Consider the following 23,763-nt stretch of genomic DNA (forward strand, 5'->3'; position numbering starts at 1 on the left):
GTGGCTTCGGCCCTTCCGTTCTAGCTGTGCAAGCTCTCCGGCGGCTTGATCGCAGTTTTTTTGCTGCCTTATTCTCTGTAGTGAATTTGGCATGTATTTTTCAGTTTTTGGTCAAGTCTTTGCCTTTGTAATTCAGCACCATTGTATCCTAGCCGGTTGATGGCTTCATTAATTTGAAGTCGGGCCTTTGTGCCTTTTCTTTAAAAAAAATGTGAATTAGATATCTAGCTAACTGCACTGTCGACCTGCTATTTCGCGCGTTCATCGGCAAACAGCTGGAAGAGGCATTTGCTTGCAGCGATTATAAAAAGAAAACTAAGATACTTGGACAGAAAAGAGTAGTGATACCCAACTAGCTAGGGCATTCCAGTTTATAATATATAGATACAGAAAACTGCAGCACGGGGAGTTGACATTTCCCCGTGAACCCCTATATAATTCCATGGCATTGCGTGAGCATTATCATCATCAATCACCATCTGTCCGCTCCACGAGATAGGAGCTGATAACCGAGGAGAGGGAGATCGATCGACCATGGACGTCACAGCCGACCGCACACGGGTGGCGCCGGAGATCGAGAAGGACTTCGACGACGTCGCCATGGAGGGCGACATGGAGTCGGACCCCGCGCTGGCGCGCGAGCGGCAGCTGGAGCCCGTGCAGCCGTGGCAGGAGCAGCTGACGGTGCGGGGAATGGTGGCGGCGCTGTTGATCGGCTTCATCTACACCGTCATCGTGATGAAGATTGCCCTCACCACCGGGCTGGTGCCGACGCTCAACGTCTCCACCGCGCTGGTGGCCTTCCTCGCGCTCCGCGGCTAGACCCGCGGGCACGCCCGCCTCGGCATCTCGTCTCGCCCCTTCACCCGGCAGGAGAACACAGTCATCCAGGCTTGTGCCGATTCCTGCTACACCATCGCAAGTGCCGGTACGTCACGTCAGCCAGTACTACGCATAGCGCCATGCTCAAGTTTTTGTGCCAGTTCTTGATGAATAGTTAACGATGATTTTGTGCGGGCGCTGCTGCTGCAGGCGGGTTCGGGTCGACCTTGCTGGGTCTCAACAAGAAGACGTACGAGCTTGCCGGGGACTCGCCGGGCAACGTGCCGGGGAGCTACAAGGAGCCAGGCATTGGGTGGATGACGGGATTCCTCCTGGCTATCTGTTTTGGGGGGCTCCTCAGCCTTATTCCCCTCAGAAAGGTATTAGAAATTAATCCTCCTTTCACTCCTTCGTTCATCATGTAGTAGAGTACTAGTAAGTAGACTTGATCTGGGTGAACCTTAGGTTAATTAATTAGAGGGCAATTAATTTACCGGAGCCATATGATGGAGTAGGAAAAGCAATCGATGAAGATTCTAGAGTAACATGATACGTGAGGTATTTTGGTCTTCGTGCTGGACCGAGAACAAAATTTTGAAATGAAATGACCATGTGCGCCTATATAGTACGTCTTTGCCTACGACTTCGAACTTCCATGAAGGCGACACCAAGCTAGCATTTGACCAAAAATGTATGAACCAAATTCGGTCACCAGGACCGCACCTCCGAGTTCCCACTGCGCTTTCAAAGAAATAATGGATGAGTCTGTCTAGGTCTCAGTCGACTTAGACTTCGCCACGAAGTCTAAGTCGGCTGACATCATCAGTTTCATCCATTCATTGCTTGTTGGTTGTGAAGCCAGCCCATGTCCTCCTCCCTTGTTGCTTTTTGGGCTGGCAATGTCTTCGTGCGTACTGGAGCAGCGTTGGGCCAGCAGCTGCTGCTCATCTCGGTGGTGCAACAGCCGGGATATTAGCTGCTGTAGGTGCCATTTCTCAAAAACAAAAAAAAGCTGATGTAGGTGCCTCAAAAAAACCTGCTGTAGGTACCCTCAAAATGGAAAATTGTTGTACGCACAAATTTCTTAACGGTTTCTATCAGTTTTTTTGGTTTTTATTTTTCATTTTTACTTACATTTTACTATTATATTTATTAGCTGGGCTATAAATTTGTTTTTTCACACATCTAAAAAAGGTACCACGAATCGTTTGCATCATGTACACGCATACGCTCCTGCATCAAAAACATACGCCTGCATCATGTACCTGCATGCACGGTCGATCTCCAAAAAAAGCAAATCGCTATCCCATGTCATCATCGAAGGCATGCAATTGAAGTCGAGGGCGACACTTGCAGTTGCAACCATGTTGGAGACATGCAATTGCATTTGAGGGTGACACTTGCGGTTGCATGCCTAGTGTTGGACATGCAATTGCCCCCCCCCCCCCCCCTCTGTCGCCGCTCACTTACAAAATGAAATGGTCAGTTGTAGTCGGGCGTGTAGACATGCAGTTGTAGTCAAGGGCGACACTTGCAGTTGCAAGCCTAGTGTCAGACATGCAATTTCCTCCCCCCTCCCGCCGCCTACCGAGAAAAAAAGATCGGTTGCTGTTGGATGTATGAACATGCAGTTGAAATCGATGATGACACTTTCAGTTGCAAGCCTACTGTCGGACATGCAATTGCCTCCGCTTCTCCCGTCGCCCTTTGACAAAAAGACAAGGCCAATTGCAGTCTGAGGGGAGACATGCAGTTACAGTCGGGACGACACTTGCAGTTGCATGTCTAGTATCGGACATGCAACTCCTCCTCTCCAACCGCCGACTTACAAAAACAAATGTTAGTTGCAACCGAGGTGTGTGGGCATGTAGTTGCAGTCAGGGGCGACACCTGCAGTTGCAGGCCTAGTCTTAGCCCCTCGCCTATCCCCCTCCCCCACCCCGTCCAACAAAATAATATCCAGTTGCAACCATGTTGGAAGACATGCAGTTGTATTCAAGGTCGACACTTGCAGTTGCAAGCCTAGAGTCGGACACACAACCGCCCCCTCTTCCGCCACTCACTTATGGAACAAAAGTTTAGTTGCATTCAGGTGTGTGGGCATGCAATTGTAGTCGAGGACAACACTTGCATTCGCAAGCCTAGTGTCGGGCAAGCAACTACCTACCCCTCTTTCGACACCCACCTACAAAACAAATGTGTAGACATGCAGTTGTAGTCGAGGGTGATACTTGCAATTGCAAGCCTAGTGTCGGACATGCAACTACCCACCCCCTCTTTCGACGCCTACCTACAAAATAAAAGGTCGGTTGAGGTTGGGTGTGTGGACATGCAGTTGCAGTCAAGGGCGATACTTGCAGTTGCAAGCCTAGTGTCGAACATGCAAATGCCCCCTCCTTCTCTCGCCGCCCTCCAACAAAAACACAAGGCTAGTTGCATTTTGGGAGGAAGACATGCAATTGCAAACGGGAGCGACACTTGCAGTTGCAAGGCCTAATATTGGACATGCAACCGCCCCCCTCTCCCATGGCTGATTTACAAAACAAACGCCGGTTGCAGTCAGGTGTGGGCATGGAGTTGCGTGCCAAGTGACATACATGCAACCACCTCCCTCCACAAAACACCATAGAATTTCGGGCGGGTGTGACACTTGTAATTGCGTGACTAGTGAAAAACATGCAACTTCCCCCGCTTCCCGATAAAACACTACTGAGTTGCAATATCAGTCGGGGACGACACTCCACTTGCATGCCTATTGGCAGACATGCAACTACCCCCCTCCCCTGACAAACACACCACTGAGTTGCAATCGCGTCGAAGACATGTAGTTGTAGTTGGGGACCGCACTTGGAGTTGTGTGCCTAGTGGCAGACATGCAACTGCCCCCTCTCCCGACGAAAAAAGAAAAAAATATACGCAAAGGTCAGTCCTTCACCAATTGCATGTGGAGTAAGACGTGTGTAGTTGTGCACGGATAAATGAACATGCTACATACAATGAATTTTTCCTTCGAGGCTAAAAATAAAGAATAAATAAAAACATAGTTATACACGAATACAATGTCTGCTGATGAGAAAAATAAGCGTGAAAAATTAATAATTAATAAAATTCAAAAAAATAAAAATGGAAAAACACACAAACATACTTCAAAGAAGAAATTATGAGAGAGCAAAGAACAAGAAAAAATGAGAAGAATGGAAATAATTGATAATTTTAAAAGAACAAACAAAAAAATCAAAAGGAAAACTATCCTAGAAACCCAAAATGAATTAGCACAAGCCATTTTGAAAAAAAATAGTACAGAATGTTGCGACCAGAAAAAGGAAATGCAACACAAATTTGCACGAATTGGCTCATAGATTAAACAATTTATCGCATTACAAAATCTTATACGAGCAAAGTTTGACCCACAGCATGGAGGAAAATAAAAAAAAATGCATGGAGGAAAATAGAAGTGTGCATTGATTATGACATGCTACAAGATATAGGGAAACATTGGACACACATGTTGATCTAGTAAAAAAACAACACAACGCTTTGCTCTCTGCAGTTTGCATGGTCTATTTTCAATCGTAGCCCAACAAACAAAAACAAAAAGAAACAGGCCGGCCATGTCATCCTAACAGGCTGATTTAAACGTGACAAGCAGCTAGCATAAAAAAAAATCAATGAAGGCATCAACTGAGACTTCGATAGAAATCAGTCGACTGATTTTTAGTCCTTCCGATAATGGATTTGATGATGTTTCCTACTTTGGTTGCAAGTGATATTGCAGGTCGCCACATGTATCACGTTGCATATTTCCAAATACAACAATTAAATAATTCTTTTCGGACTCTGGACTCAAGACTCATGGTCCATTTGTTTCAATACAAGTTTCAAGAGGAATATACAAATTATTCATGTGAAATCTTGTACAACTAATTTTTATCCCTGTACTTGCTTTGGACTCTCCATGATTTTCCAAAATGTATTCAGGTTTTGGTGGTCGATTACAAACTAACCTACCCCAGTGGGACAGCAACTGCTGTTCTTATTAATGGGTTTCATACCCCCAAGGGAGACAAGAATGCAAAGTATGGATTCTATCACCTCTGTCATGCCCATTACATAACATAACATTGCAATTGCAATTGATTCACTAAAACATTGAATCAAACAAGGTATGATGAATTATTCCTTGATTTTTCATGACAGGAAGCAAGTCCATGGGTTCCTAAAATACTTCGGGATCAGCTTTATGTGGAGCTTCTTTCAATGGTTCTACACTGGAGGCCCTGTTTGCGGTTTTGTGCAGTTCCCTACTTTTGGTCTCAAGGCTTGGAAACAAACGTATGTATTTTTTGCTTTCTATATAGTTTCACACTATAATATATCAGTAACTTTTCGTACGCAACAAACTCTGTTAATTAATGTTTCTTGGTGTGACAGGTTCTTCTTTGACTTTAGCCTCACGTATGTGGGTGCGGGAATGATTTGCTCACACCTAGTGAACCTCTCCACTCTCTTGGGTGCAGTTCTTTCATGGGGGATAATGTGGCCACTCATTAGCAAACAGAAGGGGGTTTGGTACCCGGCAGATGTACCATCAAGCAGCATGAAAAGCTTGTACGGTTACAAGGTATCTACCCTTTTTTGGTCAACTACTTTAATAAATAATAGACATCACTTAAAGAGTGGACGTCACTAGTATTAATTGCTCTTGTTACAGGCCTTCTTTTGTGTAGCTCTAATAATTGGAGATGGCCTTTACCAATTCTTGAAAGTCACATATGTCACTAGTAAAAGCCTACATCAACGATTAAACAACAAAGTTGTTACCAACAAAGGTGAGGAAAGCATACGTTTTCAGTACTTCAATTCCCTCATTTAAACTCAGGTTCTGTTCTAACGTGTAGCCTATAAAAAATTCAGTGACAAATAGGGATGGTATGGCTTCACTAGAGGAAATCCAGCGCGATGAGATTTTCAAGAGTGACAACATACCCTCATGGATGGCATACACTGGATACGTCGTGCTTAGCATCATCTCATCAATCAGCATACCCCTGATGTTCCGTCAGATAAAGTGGTACTATGTGATAGTAGCATATCTCCTTGCACCTGTGCTCGGGTTCTCCAATTCCTACGGAGCAGGTCTCACTGACATCAACATGGCCTACAACTACGGCAAGATCGCCCTCTTCATCTTCGCAGCCTGGGCTGGCAAGAAAAATGGTGTAATTGCCGGCCTGGTTGGTGGTACGCTTGTGAAGCAGTTGGTCCTGATGTCTGCCGAATTGATGCATGACTTGAAGACGAGTTATCTCACGTCAACATCCCCAAGATCCATGCTTGTGGCACAGGCTATCGGGACGGGCATGGGCTGCATCGTCTCACCCCTCACCTTCATGCTCTTCTACAAGGCATTTGATGTTGGGAACCCAGATGGCTATTGGAAGGCGCCGTATGCACTCATATACCGTAGTATGGTGATTCTCGGTGTGGAAGGCTTCTCAGCTTTGCCAAAGCACTGCCTCTCAATCTCGGCTGGAATTTTTGCATTTGCGATGCTTCTGAGTATTGCAAGGGATATCCTACCACGCAGGTATGCCAAGTATGTTCCACTACCGATGGCAATGGCGGTGCCTTTCCTTGTAGGTGGGAGCTTTGCCATTGACATGTGCATTGGGAGTTTAGTGGTATTTGTGTGGGAGAAGATGAACAAGAAGGAGGCTGCCATCCAAGTGCCTGCTGTTGCATCCGGCTTGATATGCGGGGATGGCATATGGGTATTCCCATCTTCCCTACTTGCTCTTGCCAAGATTAACCCTCCAATCTGCATGAAGTTCACTCCTGCCAGCTAGGGAGCTTTCTCAGTCACACCTTCTTCAACTATCTTTGGATTTTACGTTGTGCTACAAGTGCTCCATGGTTTGAACTTTGTGGAGTACATTTTATGGTGTGTGTGTGTGTGTGTGTGTGTATGATTCCATGGCATTAGATCTTTGTCGCGAGCGTTGATTCTTACAATTTTATATTGGTCGTGTGCTTATATTTTCAATCAAGTGTATCTACTGAGTTTATCCTGACATGTAATGAAGTCTCTGACTGTAAATTTTTCAGCTATCTTAATATTTTTTAGACAAAGGTAAACTTTATTCACAATGATGTGCACCTGCACTTTTTTGTGGAGTCAGATGCATACACATGGTTACACTACTAGGGAAACCCCTATAGGCATATGCTTAGTAGTAGCACGGGGTGGAGACTGCGCGCTACAGTTAATTAGTAGCAGTGCGGGGCTAAACCCCATGCTACAGGTAGTACATAGTAGTGGCGTGGATAGAGCGGCCCCGTGCTATTACTAAGTGGTCCCCATAGTACCCCTAGGGCAGGCCACAGTAGCAACATTGGGTATACGACCCATGCTATAGCTAATCTAATAGCAATAACGTCGTTTGTGTACGGGTTCAACTGGTGGGTTCCGCTTAGCAGTAGCGCGGGTACATACGCCCTCTCTATAGGTACTAACTATGGCGGAAGTGCGGGCGGGTTATCCCGCGCTACTACTAAGGGTGCCATCCAAAATATCAGCCACATTTCCCCCTCCTCCCTTCCCCTTCCCTTTCCCATAGCCTGCTTTCCTCTCTCATTTGCTTTCTTATCTCTTCCTTCAATTCTCCCCCTCCTCCCTCTCTCTCCTTTGCCCCTCCACCATCTCCATTAATGGCTCCCTTTCCTCTCACTTGCTTTCTTCTCCCTCTCTCTTCCTTCTTCCCACATCTCTTGCCCCTCCACTTCATTGACTCACTATCTCTCTCTCCCACTCCAACAGTTATACTCATCTCTCCTCCCCAAGTAGATCTACTTATTTAATGAAGTAACTTATCTACCTCCCCCTCATAAATAAAGAAGGGGCATTAATTATCCTTGCCCACTTCGATCCTTTGCGACACCAGCCTCATTACTATGCTCCCTATCGAGATAGGTGGGTAAAAAGTAGTGTTATGCAAGACTGGAATTTGTGTGATATGACTGAATTGTGGGATATGATTGAATTGTGTGATATGACCGAATTGTGTGATATGACCGAATGGTGCGACATGACCAAATCGGGTGATATGATGGAATTGGTTGTGGCATGAGTTGCCTATGTGTATTTGCCGAATTGTGCGTGACATGAATTGCCTATGTTTTTCTGAAATGTTCATTTATTTACGTTTTGATGAATTTCGGGCAAACTCGATCGATATGTCCTATTTAATCCCACTCTTTCTCATAGTATATCATAATTTAGATCGATGATGAAACATTTGTATGTGACCATGTAGTTGTTGTTTCGAGATGATGATGAGACATTTGTGTTGGATCATTACGATGATGATGATGATGATGATGAGACTATGTTGTAGCACTTCGATGATGATGATGATGATGACGATTAGACATTCTTTTCTCATATAGTTTCAATGTATGTGTATGTTGCTATTGTATAAAACCTGTATATATACAGAGTAAATACGCAAAAAAATATACAAAAAGTCTCAGTAGTGGCGCGTGATAAGAGGGTAGCAGCGGCACTAGTGCAGCGCTACTACTACATAGACTTAGTAGTAGTGTGGGGTTCATCCCGGCACTGCAGCTAGCTAGCAGTAGCGCTGGGTTGACCCACGCTACTGCTAACTCTTTGTAGCAATAGTGCAGGGTACCACACGACACTACTGTTAGAAAGCTAGTTGTAGCGCGCTAGCAGTAGCGCGGTGCCCCATGCTCTGCTAGGCCGTTACCCCGCGCTGCTAGTAGGTTTTTTCCTAGTAGTGTTGGATGGAAATTTCATCGCCACCAAAATATATACATGTATATGTCCAACACATCCTATGTATAAGAAGATTATCCTTCACTTATTTTCTAGTCCAAGCACCATTTTTAGCAAACTTCACCGTGTTATATTCCGAGACTTGTGGGGATAAACCCCACATAATGGTATAAATGTTTACAGCAATTGTGAATAAGAAAAAAAATTACACGTGTATGGATATATAATATACCGGCAACAAGCATTGAACTAGCAACTTCCCAAAGCCACATGAGGACGTCGTGATGAGCAAAGTGTCCCAAGGCTAACACCACCGCTAACCGGAGCGGTTCACCTCGCCGTCTCACAACTTTGGTTGCCACCAGATCGGCAGAAAGGATACCCTCCAGAGAACCTCAAGTCAAACCACCAAGTGGATTCAAGGATGCAGAGTCTGCCAGCACCATACAAGATTAATAAGCACATGCACCGACAGTCGAAGAAAACCATTCCTCGGTTGGAGATCTCTACACATGGAATCCTGCAACACGAAGGAGCTAGCTCCAATGTCGACGTTCTTTGTGACTGCACTGTGGGCCTCCTGAGTAGAGGTTGGAGGTGGAGAAGGCATGAAGAGAACAATGCTGCTGTCTAAGATTGACCCCATGTCAACACAACAGAATGACCAGAAAACATCACCTACAGGGAAGGGAACTGACGCAATAATTGAGAACAGCAACACAGGCCTCGGCTCCAAGACAACCAGCGGAAAACCTTCAGAGATCGAAGATGGAGCATAATAAGATTAACACCGGAGAAGATGAAGAAAAAAATCAAGGTCCGACAACTGAAACTTGGATGAATATGGTGACCAAAATCTGCTAGTAGAGCTCCAAATTATGAGAAGAGGGAATAGATCTAGCAAGAACAGATTAAGAGACGTTTTTAGGGGATGGGGGAATCAAGGGAAACTAGAAGAAAACTATCACAAACGTCCACCCCAAGTGTCACCTCGACCCAAACTCACTATATTCTCCACATCAACGAGCACAACAAATGACATACTGATGATGACCATGTGCCAAATACCACCAAGAATGCAAACCTAACAACGTTAACTAATACTAAAGGTAGGGAGTGCAAGGACCCCCTCCCCATCTCTCACCTCCCCATCTGGTGAGGCCACTCGATCTAGTAGAGAGAGGGGCTGGAGGAGGAGGACGAGGAGAGGTGGGATACAAGGGAGACATATATGCAGAGTGAGCAAGGCTGGGTTGTCCACCCACCATGTGAGGTACTACCTGTTGCGTGCACACTCTTAACATTTCATGTAGTTTAACTATGTTTAAAAAATATTCAAAACTCAACAACTTATGAACTGAGCATTAAAATTATGATCCGTTCACCGTTGGAGCTCCTAGACTAGCTCTTCAAAACTAAATCCCTTATGTGATTATGTTTCAATGAATAGTTTTTTGGAAGGTGAGACATTGCACATGGTTGAGAAAATATCGTGGCATATGGAACTAAGGCCCTCACCATCGGCATGTTGGACACACATCACACATGGTTACTAGTTGTCATTGGCAAGATATTTTCTATGAAGGTGAGACTTTCCATTGAAGGATGAGTCAGAGAATCTTCATGTGGAGTTAAAGATTATCCATAATGATTGACTAAAATGTCTAGAGAATACCATTTTTTGCGGCGAACCAAACCTTCATACATCAACTTAGAGGACATCTTAAATATGTGAAACCTCTATAGGCCTCACACAAGATGATTAGGCTATGGGAGCTTTGCTACACCCAAGAATGGAGTCGTCTATGCAACTGAAAGATTTGAGTAGTCGATTCGATAACCATGATTGAATCCTATGCTGGGCCCTAGACGGCAAAGAGATTCTGGTCCAATATCTTACGGAGCTCATGTGCTTTCGTAAGGACAAGGAGTACATACCACTTCCCCGTTATCCACCGCAAGTCTATTAGTATAGAATGGCATTTCATTTTCATTTCGTTTGCACGTATCTTTGTCTACTTACATCCCTTGGTTCAGATTTACATAGTAACTTCGGTCCTCGTTGAGATCTTTCCTATATTGGTCAATGATTTTTTATCTTTATTCCAACAAAAAAGGGGTCAAACCTCAATGGCATCTAGTAATTTTTGTTAAGGATTTGGTAGCACCTCGAAATAAGACATGTTTGGGACTCCATTATAAGTACTAATGCAGAGTGGAACCTAAAGTTCATGTGACTTGTGGGTAACAACTATGCGCCAATGTGGACTCGTTTGTTCAGTCAAGAAGCCAACATTGATGATGTGATACGATATCACCGAAAACTTTCTGCTATGAGCTGTGTAATGACATGTATAACTGGAAGGTGAACTTTACATGCATCCAACATATCTTGGTGCACATCATTGACTATGACGTGAACCTACCAAAGGAAGAATTAATCATTGAGACAAAAATGTGTTAAAGCATATAAGCACTTTCGACTTGACTTGCGGTGTTCAGTTACACAAGACGGGAAGATAGTTTCCTTCTTCAGAGTCCTTTTATCCCAATATTAAGGATAATGTGTGGGCCTTTACTGAAAGAAGATGGTTGATCCCCTTGCCGATGATATGTCTCCAACGTATCTATAATTTTTTATTGTTCCATGCTATTATATTATCTGTTTTGGATGTTTAATGGGATTTAATATACTCTTTTATATTATTTTTGGGACTAACCTATTACCCGAAGGCCCAGTGCAAATTGTTGTTTTTTGCCTATTTCAGTGTTTCGCAGAAAAGGAATATCAAATAGAATCCAAACGGAATGAAACCTTCACGAGGATCTTTCTTAGAACAAACGCAATCCAGGAGACTTGGAGTGGAAGTTAGAGACGCAACGAATTGGCCACGAGGCAGGAGGGCACGCCTAGGGGAGTAGGCGCACCCCCACCCTCGTGGCCCCCTTGTAGCTCCACCGACCTACTTCTTTCGCCTATATATACTCTTATACCCTGAAAACATCCAGGAGAGCCACGAAACCACTTTTCCACCGCCGCAATCTTCTGTACCCATGAGATCCCATTTTGGGGCCTTTTTCGGCGATCTGCCGGAGGGGGATTCGATCACGGAGGGCTTCTACATCAACACCATAGCCTCTCCGATGATGTGTGAGTAGTTTACCATAGACATTCGGGTCCATAGTTATCAGCTAGATGACTTCTTCTCTCTCTTTGGTTCTCAATACGAAGTTCTCCTCGATGTTCTTGGCGATCTATTCGATGTAATACTTTTTGAGTGTGTTTGCCGAGATCCAATGAATTGTGGGTTTATGATTAAGATTATCTATGAACAATATTTGATTCTTCTCTGAATTCTTATATGCGTGATTTGATATCTTTGTAAGTCTCTTCGAATTATCGGTTTAGTTTGGCCTACTAGATTGATCTTTCTTGCAATGGGAGAAGTGCTTAGCTTTGGGTTCAATCTTGCGGTGTCCTTTCCCAGTGACAGTAGGGGCAGCAAGGCACGTATTGTATTGTTGCCATCGAGGATAAAAAGATGGGGTTTATATCATATTGCTTGAGTTTATCCCTCTACATCATGTCATCTTGCCTAATGTGTTACTCTGTTCTTATGAACTTAATACTCTAGATGCATGCTGGATAGCGGTCGATGTGTGGAGTAATAGTAGTAGATGCAGAATCGTTTCGGTCTACCTGACATGGACGAGATGCCTATGTTCATGATCATGCCTAGATATTCTCATAACTATGCGCTTTTCTATCAATTTATCGGCAGTAATTTGTTCACCCACCGTAATATATGCTATCTTGAGAAGCCACTAGTGAAACCTATTGCCCCCGGGTCAACTTTACATCATATAAGTTTCCGATCTATAATTCTAGTTTACTATTTATTTTACAATCTATACTTTTCAATCTGTACAACAAAAGTACCAAAAATATTTATCTTATTATCTTTATCAGATCTCACTTTTGCAAGTGGTCGTGAAGGGATTGACAACCCGTTTATCACGTTGGTTACAAGGTTCTTGATTGTTTGTGCAGGTACTAGGCGATTTGTGTGTAGTCTCCTACTGGATTGATACCTTGGTTCTCAAAAACTGAGGGAAATACTTACGCTACTTTGTTGCATCACCCTTTCCCCTTCAAGGGAAAACCAACGCATGGTCAAGAGGTAGCAAGAAGGATTTTTGGCGCCATTGCCGGGGAGATCTACGCTCAAGTCAAGACATACCAAGTACCCATCATAAACTCTTCTTCCTCGCATTACATTATTTGCCATTTGCCTCTCGTTTTCCTGTCCCCACTTCACCTTTGTCATTTTATTCGCCCTCTTCCGTTCGTCCTTTTGTTTGCTCATGTTACCATGTGCCTTCTATTAGCCTGCATCTTCGCTTGCTAAATATCTATTATTATGGATCCTCATCCTCTTGCTAATCTTTTTAAAAGATCCAATTATGATGAACCAATTGCTAGTGAGTTGAGTGCACTAGATTACCTTTATGGAGTTTTGCTTGAAATCCGTGAATCTGAAAATTGTGATGAAGTGCTTTATAAACTGATTCACGATAGATCTTTGAATAAAAAGCATGATTGCAATGATGTTATTATAAATTCTATGAATGTCAATTGTGCTAATAATATGCAAAACCCTAAGCTTGGGGATGCTAGTTTTGCTATGTCCCCTACTTGTTGCAATGATCATGATTGGGGTGATTCTTCTTATTATCTTGAAAAAAAATTTAAGCCCCATGATGAATATGAGATTTATAATAATGTTTGCTATAATATTTGAAGTGGGTATGGAAGAGTGTCAACTTTAGATCCCACATATTTTGATAATGTTCAATCTTATGAAGTTTTTGATAAAAGTGGGTTTGTAGGGGTCATGACTTTAGTTAATGTTAATCCCACTATTTTGGAAGAGTGTCAACTTTGCATACATGCAGATCGTGTTAAGAATATGCTTTGTGATAGCTATATTGTTGAATTTTCTTATGATCCTACATGTAATTATTATGAGAGAGAGGAAAATATGGTTGTAGAAATTTTCATGTCACTAAATTACCTCTCGTTATGTTGAGATTGCTATTGTTTCTTTCCGCTTCCTTGCATATGCTAGTTTTTGCTTGCCTTGATAATTTGTTTGCCTATAAGATGCCTATTCATACGAAGTATGTTAGACATAGATGTGTTTGTCACGTGTTTTATGATTCTCTCTTTATTCTTCAATTCTTGTCTTTCATGTGAGCATCATTGAAATCTCTTTGCCTAGCTAGGGGCGTTAAACGATAACGCTTGTTGGGAGGCAACCCAATTTTATTTTTGCTCTTTACTTTTTGTTCCTGTTTAGTAATAAATAATTTATCTAGCCTCTGTTATGATTGTGCTTTTTATGTCTTAATTAGTGTTTGTGCCAAGTAAAGCCTTTAGGATCTTCTCGGGTGATTGTTGTATGATCTTGCTGATAAAAACAGAAAGTGTGCACTCACGAAAATAATTTTCATTTTTTAGCAGAGAGCGATAAAATACCAATTCCAACCACAGTGGTACAGTTTACAAATTATTTAGTCTGTCCTAATTTTTCAGAATTTTTGGAGTTACAAAAGTATTTGAAACCTCCAAATTGCTACAGACTGTTCTGTTTTGATAGATTCTATTTTTCGTGTGTTGTTTGCTTATTTTGATGAATCTATGGCTAGTATAGGGGGTATGAACCATAGAGAAGTTGGTATACAGTAGGTTTAGCACCAATATAAATCATGAATGAATTCATTACTGTACTTTAAAGTGGTGGTTTGTTTTCTTATACTAACGGAGCTCTTGAGATTTTCTGTTGAGTTTTGTGTTGTGAAGCTTTCAAGTTTTTGGGTAAAGATTTGATGGATTTTGGAACACGGAGTGGCAAGAGCCTAAGATTGGGTATGCCCAAGGCACCCCAAGGTAAAATTCAAGGACAACCAGAAGCCTAAGCTTGGGGATGCCCCGAAAGGCATCCCCTCTTTCGCCTTCGTCTATCGGTAACTTTACTTGAGGCTATATTTTTATTCACCACATGATATGTGTTTTGCTTGGAGCGTCTTGTATGATTTGTGTCTTTGATTTTTAGTTTACCACAATCATCCTTGTTGTACACACCTTTTGGAGAGACACACATGAATCGGAATTTATTAGAATACTCTATGTGCTTCACTTATATCTTTTGAGGTAGATAATTTTGCTCTAGTGCTTCACATATACCTTTTTAGATCACGGTGGTGGTTTTATTTTATAGAAATTATTGATCTCTCATGCTTCAATTATATTATTTTGAGAGTCTTTTAGAACAGCATGGTAATTTGCTTTGGCTATAAAATTAGTGCTAATATAATAGGCATCCAAGATGGGTATAATAAAAACTTTCATATAGAGTACATTAAATACTATGAGATGTTTGATAGTTGATAGTTGTTTTGATATATAAAGATGGTAATATTAGAGTCGTGCTAGTTGAGTAATTGTGGAATTGAGAAATACTTGTGTTGAAGTTTACAAGTCCCGTAGCATGCACGTATGGTAAACGTTGTGTGACAAATTTGAGGCATGAGGTGTTCTTTGATTGCTTTCCTTATGAGTGGTGGTCGAGGACGAGCGATGGTCTTTTCCTACCAATCTATCCCCCTAGGAGCATGCGTGTAGTGCTTGGTTTTGATGACTTGTAGATTTTTGCAATAAGTATGTGAGTTCTTTATGACTAATGTTGAGTCCATGGATTATACGCACTCTCACCCTTCCATCATTGCTAGCCTCTTTGGTACCGTGCATTGCCCTTTCTCACCTCGAGAGTTGGTGCAAACTTCGCCGGTGCATCCAAACCCCGTGATATGATACGCTCTATCACACATAAGCCTCCTTATATCTTCCTCAAAACAGTCACCATACCTACCTATTGTGGAATTTCCATAGCCATTCTGAGATATATTGCCATGCAACTTTCCACCGTTCCGTTTATTATGACTTGCTCCATCATTGTCATATTGCTTTGCATGATCATGAAGTTGACATCATATTTGTGGCAAAGCCACCTTCATAATTCTTTCATACATGTCACTCTTGATTCATTGAACATCCCGGTACACCGCCGGAGGCATTCACATAGAGTCATATTTTGTTCTCAGTATCGGGTTGTAATTCTTGAGTTGTAAGTAAATAAAAGTGTGATGATTTTCATTATTAGAGCATTGTACCATGTGAGGAAAGGATGATGGAGACTATGATTCCCCCACAAGTCGGGATGATATTCCGGACAAAAAAAGGCCATAAAAAGAGAAAAAAGGCCCAAATAAAAAAATGAGAGAAAAAGAGAGAAGGGGCAATGTTACTATCCTTTTTCCACACTTGTGCTTCAAAGTAACACCATGATCTTCATGATAGAGAGTCTCTTATTTTGTCACTTTCGTATACTAGTGGGAACTTTTCATTATAGAACTTGACTTGTATATTCCAATGATGGGCTTCCTCAAAATTCCCTAGGTCTTTGTGAGCAAGCAAGTTGGATGCACATCCACTTAGTTTCTTTTGTTGAGTTTTCATATATTTATAGCTCTAGTGCATCCGTTGCATGGCAATCCCTACTCCTTGCATTGACATCAATTGATGGGCATCTCCATAGCCCGTTGATTAGCCGCGTCAATGTGAGACTTTTTCCTTTTTTTCTATTCTCACACAACCTCCATCATCATATTCTATTCCACCCATAGTGCTATGTCCATGGCTCGTACTCATATATTGTGTGAAAGTTGAAAGATTTTGAAAAGGCTAAGTATGAAACAATTGCTTGGCTTGTCATCGGGTTTGTGCATGATGGGAGCATTTTGTGTGATGAAAATGAAGCATGGCCAAACTATATGATTTTGTAGGGATAAGCTTTCTTTAGCTATGTTATTTTGATAAGACATAATTTCTTGGTTAGCATGCTTGAAGTATTATTATTTTTATGTCAATATTAACCTTTTGTCAAGAATATTTTGAATCTAAACATTCATGCCACAATAAAGAGAATTACATTGAAAGTTAAGTTAGGTATAGCATTCCACATCAAAAATTCTGTTTCTATCATTTACCTACTCGAGGACGAGCAGGAATTAAGCTTGGGGATGCTGATACGTCTCCAACGTATCTATAATTTTTGATTGTCCCATGCTATTATATTATATGTTTTGGATGTTTAATGGGCTTTAATATACTCTTTTATATTATTTTTGAGACTAACCTATTAACCGAAGGCCCAGTGCAAATTGATGTTTTTTTTGCCTATTTCAGTGTTTTGCAGAAAAGGAATATCAAACGGAATCCAAACGGAACGAAATCTTCACGAGGATCTTTCTTGGAACAAACGCAATCCAGGAGACTTGGAGTGGAAGTCAGAGATGCAACGAGGCGGCCCGAGGCAGGAGGGCGCGCCCAGGGGTAGGCACGCCACTACTAGGAAAAGGGCTATAGATAGGATTGATTCTAATGGCGCACCGTGGAAGCAGTGCGCCACTACTATATACTAATGGCGCACCATAAACAGGGTGCGCCACTAGTATGAATTATTTTTTTTCCATTTTCCCATACATACTAATGGCGCATCGGGTCCATAATGCGCCATTACTATCTATAACTACTAATGGCGCACCAAGCAGGCAGTGCGCCATTACTGTAAATTTTGTTTTATTCTTTTTTTGGAAAACTACTAATGGCGCATCGTGGCACAGTGCGCCATTACTAGTTTAAACTAGTAATGGCGCACTCAGAGGAGATGCGCCATTAGTATATATACTTATTATTTTTACTTTTTTTAAATTTTTTTTACTATTTTTATAAAAAATATTACTGTTATAATTTAAACAAGTTTGAACATATTTAAACACAAATAAATATAAAAAACAGCATTTAAAATGCATAAAAAATATTACTGTTATGATTTAAACAAGTTTGAACATATTTAAACACAAATAAATATAAAAAACACCATTTAAAATGCATAAAAAAATATTGGGGATCCTGGGAATTGAACCCAAGACCTCCTGGTGTGTGTGCTGCGTGCTGACCAGTCGGGCTAGTGCGTGGGTTCTGTTGTAGACAGGGTTGGGCTGTAGATATGGCTACTAGGCTAGGTTAAAACAAAATTCTAATGGCGCACCGAGGTGTGGTGCGCCATTAGAACAGTTGTACTTATGGCGCACCTGCATGTGGTGCGACATTAGAAAGCTTCCCTCCACCTATTCCCCTCTGGCCTCTCTCCCTCCCTCGCCAGACCCCCCCCCCACTCGACCTAACTTTGCCCCTGCGCCGTCGCCCCCGCGCCGTCGCCCCCCGACGCCCAGCCGCTGCCGGAGCTTCAACGCCGGCGTCTTCCTCAGTCCGGGCACGGGGTGCAGGACGACGACCGCGGCCGCCGGCCTTCCCACGGCCAACTGAGGCATCCCTTCGACGACGCCGCCGCCGCCGACCCCGACCCCAACCCCGACCCTGACCCCTCCGACGACCGGCCGCGCCTGCCCAGGTACCTCTCCTCCTTCCTCCTTCCTCCCTCTCCATCCTTCCTCCCTCCCCAACCTATGCATGGTGATTCCTCCCTTCTCCTCCACCCCCTCACCTGCAAACCCTAGGGCCATGGCGGCAGGCTTCTTGCTCCCTTGTAAGAACATCCTCTCTGTTGGCCTACATGTATTTCAGAGAACAAATTCGTAGTTCATTTCATTCTGTTGGCCTGCATTAGGTAAGCATCAAGTGGATTTAACTATTTTAGATAGTTTCAGTTAACTGTTTTGCGTTTCCTGAAGAGGTTCACCTATAGTTTCAAAAATTCAGTCACTGGATATATGCAATAATTTACAAAGAGCAAGTGATGTAGAGCAAAAATTCAGCAAATGATGTATAGTTTCAAAAATTCAGTGAAACTGAACCTACCCTATTGCTTCATGTAGCAAAGGCGGCAATGCAAGCAAGATCATGCTTGGCTTAGCCAAATTCATGTTACTGAATTATTTTCAACATGATAAAATTGTCATGCTACTAAATGTTATAGAAATGCAAGGGAACACAGAAATACTAGGGCACACAACATTTAGAGTACTCTGAAATTCAGTTCTGAAATTTTTTGTTAGATAGTGGCTACACTAATCTAGAGTAGTATCCCAATCTGATGGAGTACTTGATTTGGGGGACTGAACTTATGCTTATGTATGCCATCAGAAGCAGTTCGAAATCATTATTCTCTCTTTTCCTTGCAGGTTTGGGCAACTTCAGTCGGTTGATCTTGAATCCATTGAGCCTTCACTTAGAGCTGGTACTCATCCATGTAACTCTTCACATTTCCATGTAGGATGGTTGCCTATCACTTACTAGTGTGCTAGTGCCCCTTAGTCCAAAGACTAATAGCTATGACAAAGTATAATTCCTTGTAGTGTTTAAGTATAACAAAATTCAGAGAAATGCATGCAGAAGCTAGATCAGTACCAGCTAGCTAGCTAGCTAGTAGTAGTACTACTGCTACTGTTCTTTCCTTTCTTTTGGTAGTACTACTGCTAGTAGTAGTACTACTGCTACTGTTCTTATGTGTGTTGTCCACAGATTGGTGTACAGTCCTCCTTCGAACCCAACTTTTTCACCAGGTGGAACCAATGTGATTAACTTTAGGATCATCCAGATTGGTGTACAGTCCACAGATTGTCTGTTGTTTGGCTTGTGCATAAAGATGCCGTCGTATGTCGTGTACAAGGGTAAGGTTCCCGGAGTCTACGATGACTGGGAGGAGTGTCGGAGACAGGTTCACCGTTTCAGCAGTAACAGTTACAAAGGGTACACCACTAGGGCGGAGGCCGAATCTAGATACGCCCGCTATCTAGCGGGAGAGAGGAGGGAGCGTTGGAGGAACCGGATGAAGACCAGTTTGATCGCGATGATGCTCATCATGATGACCACAGCTCTCTTCTATGTGATGGTAGTTTAGATGATCGATATCGACTTGTAATGTGAAGGCAAACTCGATACTCGCGGTCTTGAGACTTGTAATGTTTTATCTTTGTCCGGTCTTTTGAATCCGGAGACTAATATGATGAATTGTATTCGGAGACTAATCTTCTATTGTATTTGATGAATCTGATGTTGTTGTGTGCTACTGTCTATATTCTATGCAATAATATATTTTGTAACCTGTGCAAAAATCAGAAAAGCAAAAAAAATAAAACCTAATATTCATACTAATGGTGCACCACACAAGACACTAATGGCGCACTGTGATCATCACACTAATGGCGCATTAGCTGCTGGTGCGCCATTAGAATGCCAAAGCACATTTGTACATATGGCCCCTGGGAGGCATTCTAATGGCGCACTGTAGGCTATACTAATGGCGCACTACGCGGTGCGCCATTAGAACACCAGATACTAATGGCGCACCAGTAGTGCGCCATTAGAATTTAATTCTAATGGCGTGATGCCAGTGGCGCACCAGTAGTGCGCCATTAGAAGGCAAATTCGGTGCGCCACTAGCATGCCTTTTCCTAGTAGTGGCACCCCACCCTCGTGGGTCCCTTGTAGCTCCACGGACCTACTTCTTTCGCCTATATATACTCTTATACCCTGAAAACATCCAGGGGAGCCACGAAACCACTTTTCCACCGCCGCAATCTTCTGTACCCGTGAGATCCCATCTTGGGGCCTTTTCCGACGATCTGCTGGAGGGGAATTAGATCATGGAGGGCTTCTACATCAACACCATAGTCCCTCCGATGATGTGTGAGTAGTTTACCACAGATCTTCGGGTCCATATTTATTAGCTAGATGGCTTCTTCTCTCTCTTTGGTTCACAATACAAAGTTCTCCTCGATGTTCTTGGAGATCTATTCGATGTAATACTTTTTGCAGTGTGTATACCGAGATCCGATGAATTGTGGGTTTATGATCAAGATTATCTATGAACAATATTTGATTCTTCTCTGAATTCTTATATGCATGATTTTATATCTTTACAAGTCTATTCGAATTATCGGTTTAGTTTAGCCTACTAGATTGATCTTTCTTGCAATGGGATAAGTGCTTAGCTTTGGGTTCAATCTTGCGGTGTCCTTTCCCAGAGATAGCAGGGGCAGCAAGGCACGTATTGTATTGTTGCCATCGAGGATAAAAAGATGGGGTTTATATCATATTGCTTGAGTTTATCCCTCTACATCATGTCATCTTGCCTAATGTGTTACTCTATTCTTATAAACTTAATACTCTGGATGCATGCTGGATAGCGGTCGATGTGTGGAGTAATAGTAGTAGATAGAGAATCATTTCGGTCTACTTGACACGGACGTGATGCCTATGTTCATGATCATGCCTAGATATTCTCATAACTATGCACTTTTCTATCAATTGCTCGGCAGTAATTTATTCACCCACCTTAATATATGCTATCTTGAGAGAAGCCACTAGTGAAACCTATGGCCCCCGGGTCTACTTTACATCATATAAGTTTTTGATCTATAATTCTAGTTTACTATTTATTTTACAATCTTTACTTTTCAATCTATACAACAAAAATACCCAAAATATTTATGTTATTATCTTTATCTGATCTCATTTTTGCAAGTGGCCGTGAAGGGATTGACAACCCCTTTATCGCGTTGGTTGCGAGGTTCTTGATTGTTTGTGTAGGTACTAGGCGATTTGCGTGTAGTATCCTACTAGATTGATACCTTGGTTCTCAAACACTGAGGGAAATACTTACGCTACTTTGCTGCATCACCCTTTCCTCTTTAAAGGAAAACCAACGCATGCTCAAGAGGTAGCAGCCGACTTATTCCATCCTCCCACCGGTGGGTCGTCCTCTTATTCACTCTCGCGAGCAAAGAAGAAGAGAGACAACATTAAAGCAATGGACTGAGGTATGAGACGATAAAGGTAAAGAGAAGGGGCCGTCGTTGGTGCTTAACAGATCTTTCCTATCAACGATCTTTCTCGGTGCATACGCTGACATCCAACTACTAGACAAGGCATGATTTTTTCAAGGGTGATGCCCGTACAAGCCACATGTAAGACCTAGGGGGTTTGAATTTTGTATACAAAATTCAATAGATTTGTTGCCCGCAAAAAACATGATAGATTCGTTATTTATGCACTTCATCAATTATTGCATGTGTTCATAATAGAATTAACTACTTTGTTCAATGGTTGTGCACTCGTTTTATTTCATACATTTGCGCTGATTTTTTATGTCATATACATAAGCATGTGTTTGTGAATATTGATGTTATTTATGCATATAGGAATGTAGCATGTGAAATACACCCGGCTATGTGATGGATATATGAATTCTGAGAGAAAATCATCACGAATTGTGCAACAATTTGACTTGCGCTAGGTTTGACACATAGATTTCAACCCCCTAATGGTCCGAGTTGAGGTGATCATTCCTGGACACTCCTTTACACATGCGACGGGCTAGGGTGCCCAATAGAATAAGTACTACCTTATTCCTGGTTTATTTGGCCACCTCTTATTTTGGGCTGAAGTTTGATCATAAATTTGACTTAAAAAATGTAACTATATGTAACAAAAATTATACTATAGAAAATCTCTTCCAAATATAAATCTAATAATATTTTTTGTATCATATAGCTTATATTTTGTTAGTTTTATGGATAGTCAAAGTTTGACACAAAATACAAGAGGGCCCAATAAGCCTGGGTGGAGGTAGCACCTCCAAGTGGCTCCCAAGCTTCCTTGGACATGTTGCCATTGACTTGAAACAAGAGCATGTGATTAGTGGTAGATATCCACTTGTTGTAAGGTGCCCACTAGTGGAAGGTATCCCCCCTTTGGCGAGGCTTAGTCATGAGCATTGAAACCATTAGTGGAGGCATTCAAGTGTTTCTCATTAAAGGGTTGATTTGCAGTTGTGTGCAACAGAATCACCTCTACCACATGAGGACGGTCGAATATCATGTTGAGAAGTATTCACCAACTCATCTATCAAGAGCCCCTTCTAACTCGTTCTTTTTCACCATTATCTGGTTATGCTGCCTACCTAGGATGGAGCCCATGCAAGAAATTTCATCAAAATCTTACAGACAATGCGACAAGACATGAACATTGACTGTAGTTCTTCGTTGTGACAAAAGCAAGCCCGAGTATGATGCATTCCCAGCATAAAGTTACTCAATCATTGTTATTGGACACCAAAAAAAGGTAATGGTGAAGGACTTTGGCATCCCCACCGAGGTACGAAGTTAGACATGCCAATGAGAGGTCCACCCTACAACCGTCCAACATGCTGCTATGGTGTGGTTGTGTCCATTGGAGGTCGTTTTGTTATAAATACTTGTCTTAGGGAACTCAACATGCGACGTTTTCTAGATGTTTAGAGTCGAGAAAGCTGCTTTAGAATGTATACACAAGATCGTATGTAGAAAATTTTGTATCGCCCGTTGCTAGACCATGTATACATGGCTATATGTTGTACAAATCTTGGAGGTGAGGTGATACATGAATTAATCCAACGAAGCTCAAACCGATGAAGTAGATGATGACATGATATTTACCTAGGTTTCAAGCACCCAAGGTGGGTAATAGCCCTAATTCATGACTTTATCAATCTTCTTATTATCTCAAAATAGATAGCAGCATTGTTTGGAAGATAAAGGAGCTAATAGTTAATCGACTAGAGCTTCTGAATTGATCCATGGATTCTCATGCGGTGGATGACCTCAAACAGGTTGTAGAACTTGAACCGCTCGATTCTTGGACTTGGCATCTGGGCCCCAAGGTGAACGTCATGCCTTCCAAATCAGACTGAATTCGAGTCAGATTCACAATCTTCCATGACTAAGTAAAGAAAATCTCCTTAGCTCAGACGACCATGTACTCCTTTCCATGTTATTCCGAATTGGCTCCTTCTTCCTTATCATATGCTCAACGATATATATGTTATGTAATGCCTTTGTCCTTGTACATAAATACATCTTTCATATCTCTTCCTATCTCGTAAAAATGCAGTGTACCACCACAATTGTGAGTCATGGATTCATCCCCCCCCCCACACACACACTAGTAAAAAAGGGCCATTTGTCCCGATTCGTAAGGCCCATTTGTCCTGGTTGGGGAACCGGGACTAAAGGGTCGT

The 23,763-nt window shown here is 42.2% G+C and overlaps 1 pseudogene; it reads left to right on the top strand.

Annotated features, from left to right (window-relative positions):
• Positions 1-332: 332 nt before the first annotated feature.
• LOC123152719 (iron-phytosiderophore transporter YSL15-like) lies at positions 333-6,722 on the top strand (annotated as a pseudogene).
• The last annotated feature ends 17,041 nt before the right edge of the window (positions 6,723-23,763 follow it).

This window comes from Triticum aestivum, chromosome 7A (assembly GCF_018294505.1).
Source record: "Triticum aestivum cultivar Chinese Spring chromosome 7A, IWGSC CS RefSeq v2.1, whole genome shotgun sequence".
In the NCBI taxonomy this organism is placed as follows: domain Eukaryota; kingdom Viridiplantae; phylum Streptophyta; class Magnoliopsida; order Poales; family Poaceae; genus Triticum; species Triticum aestivum.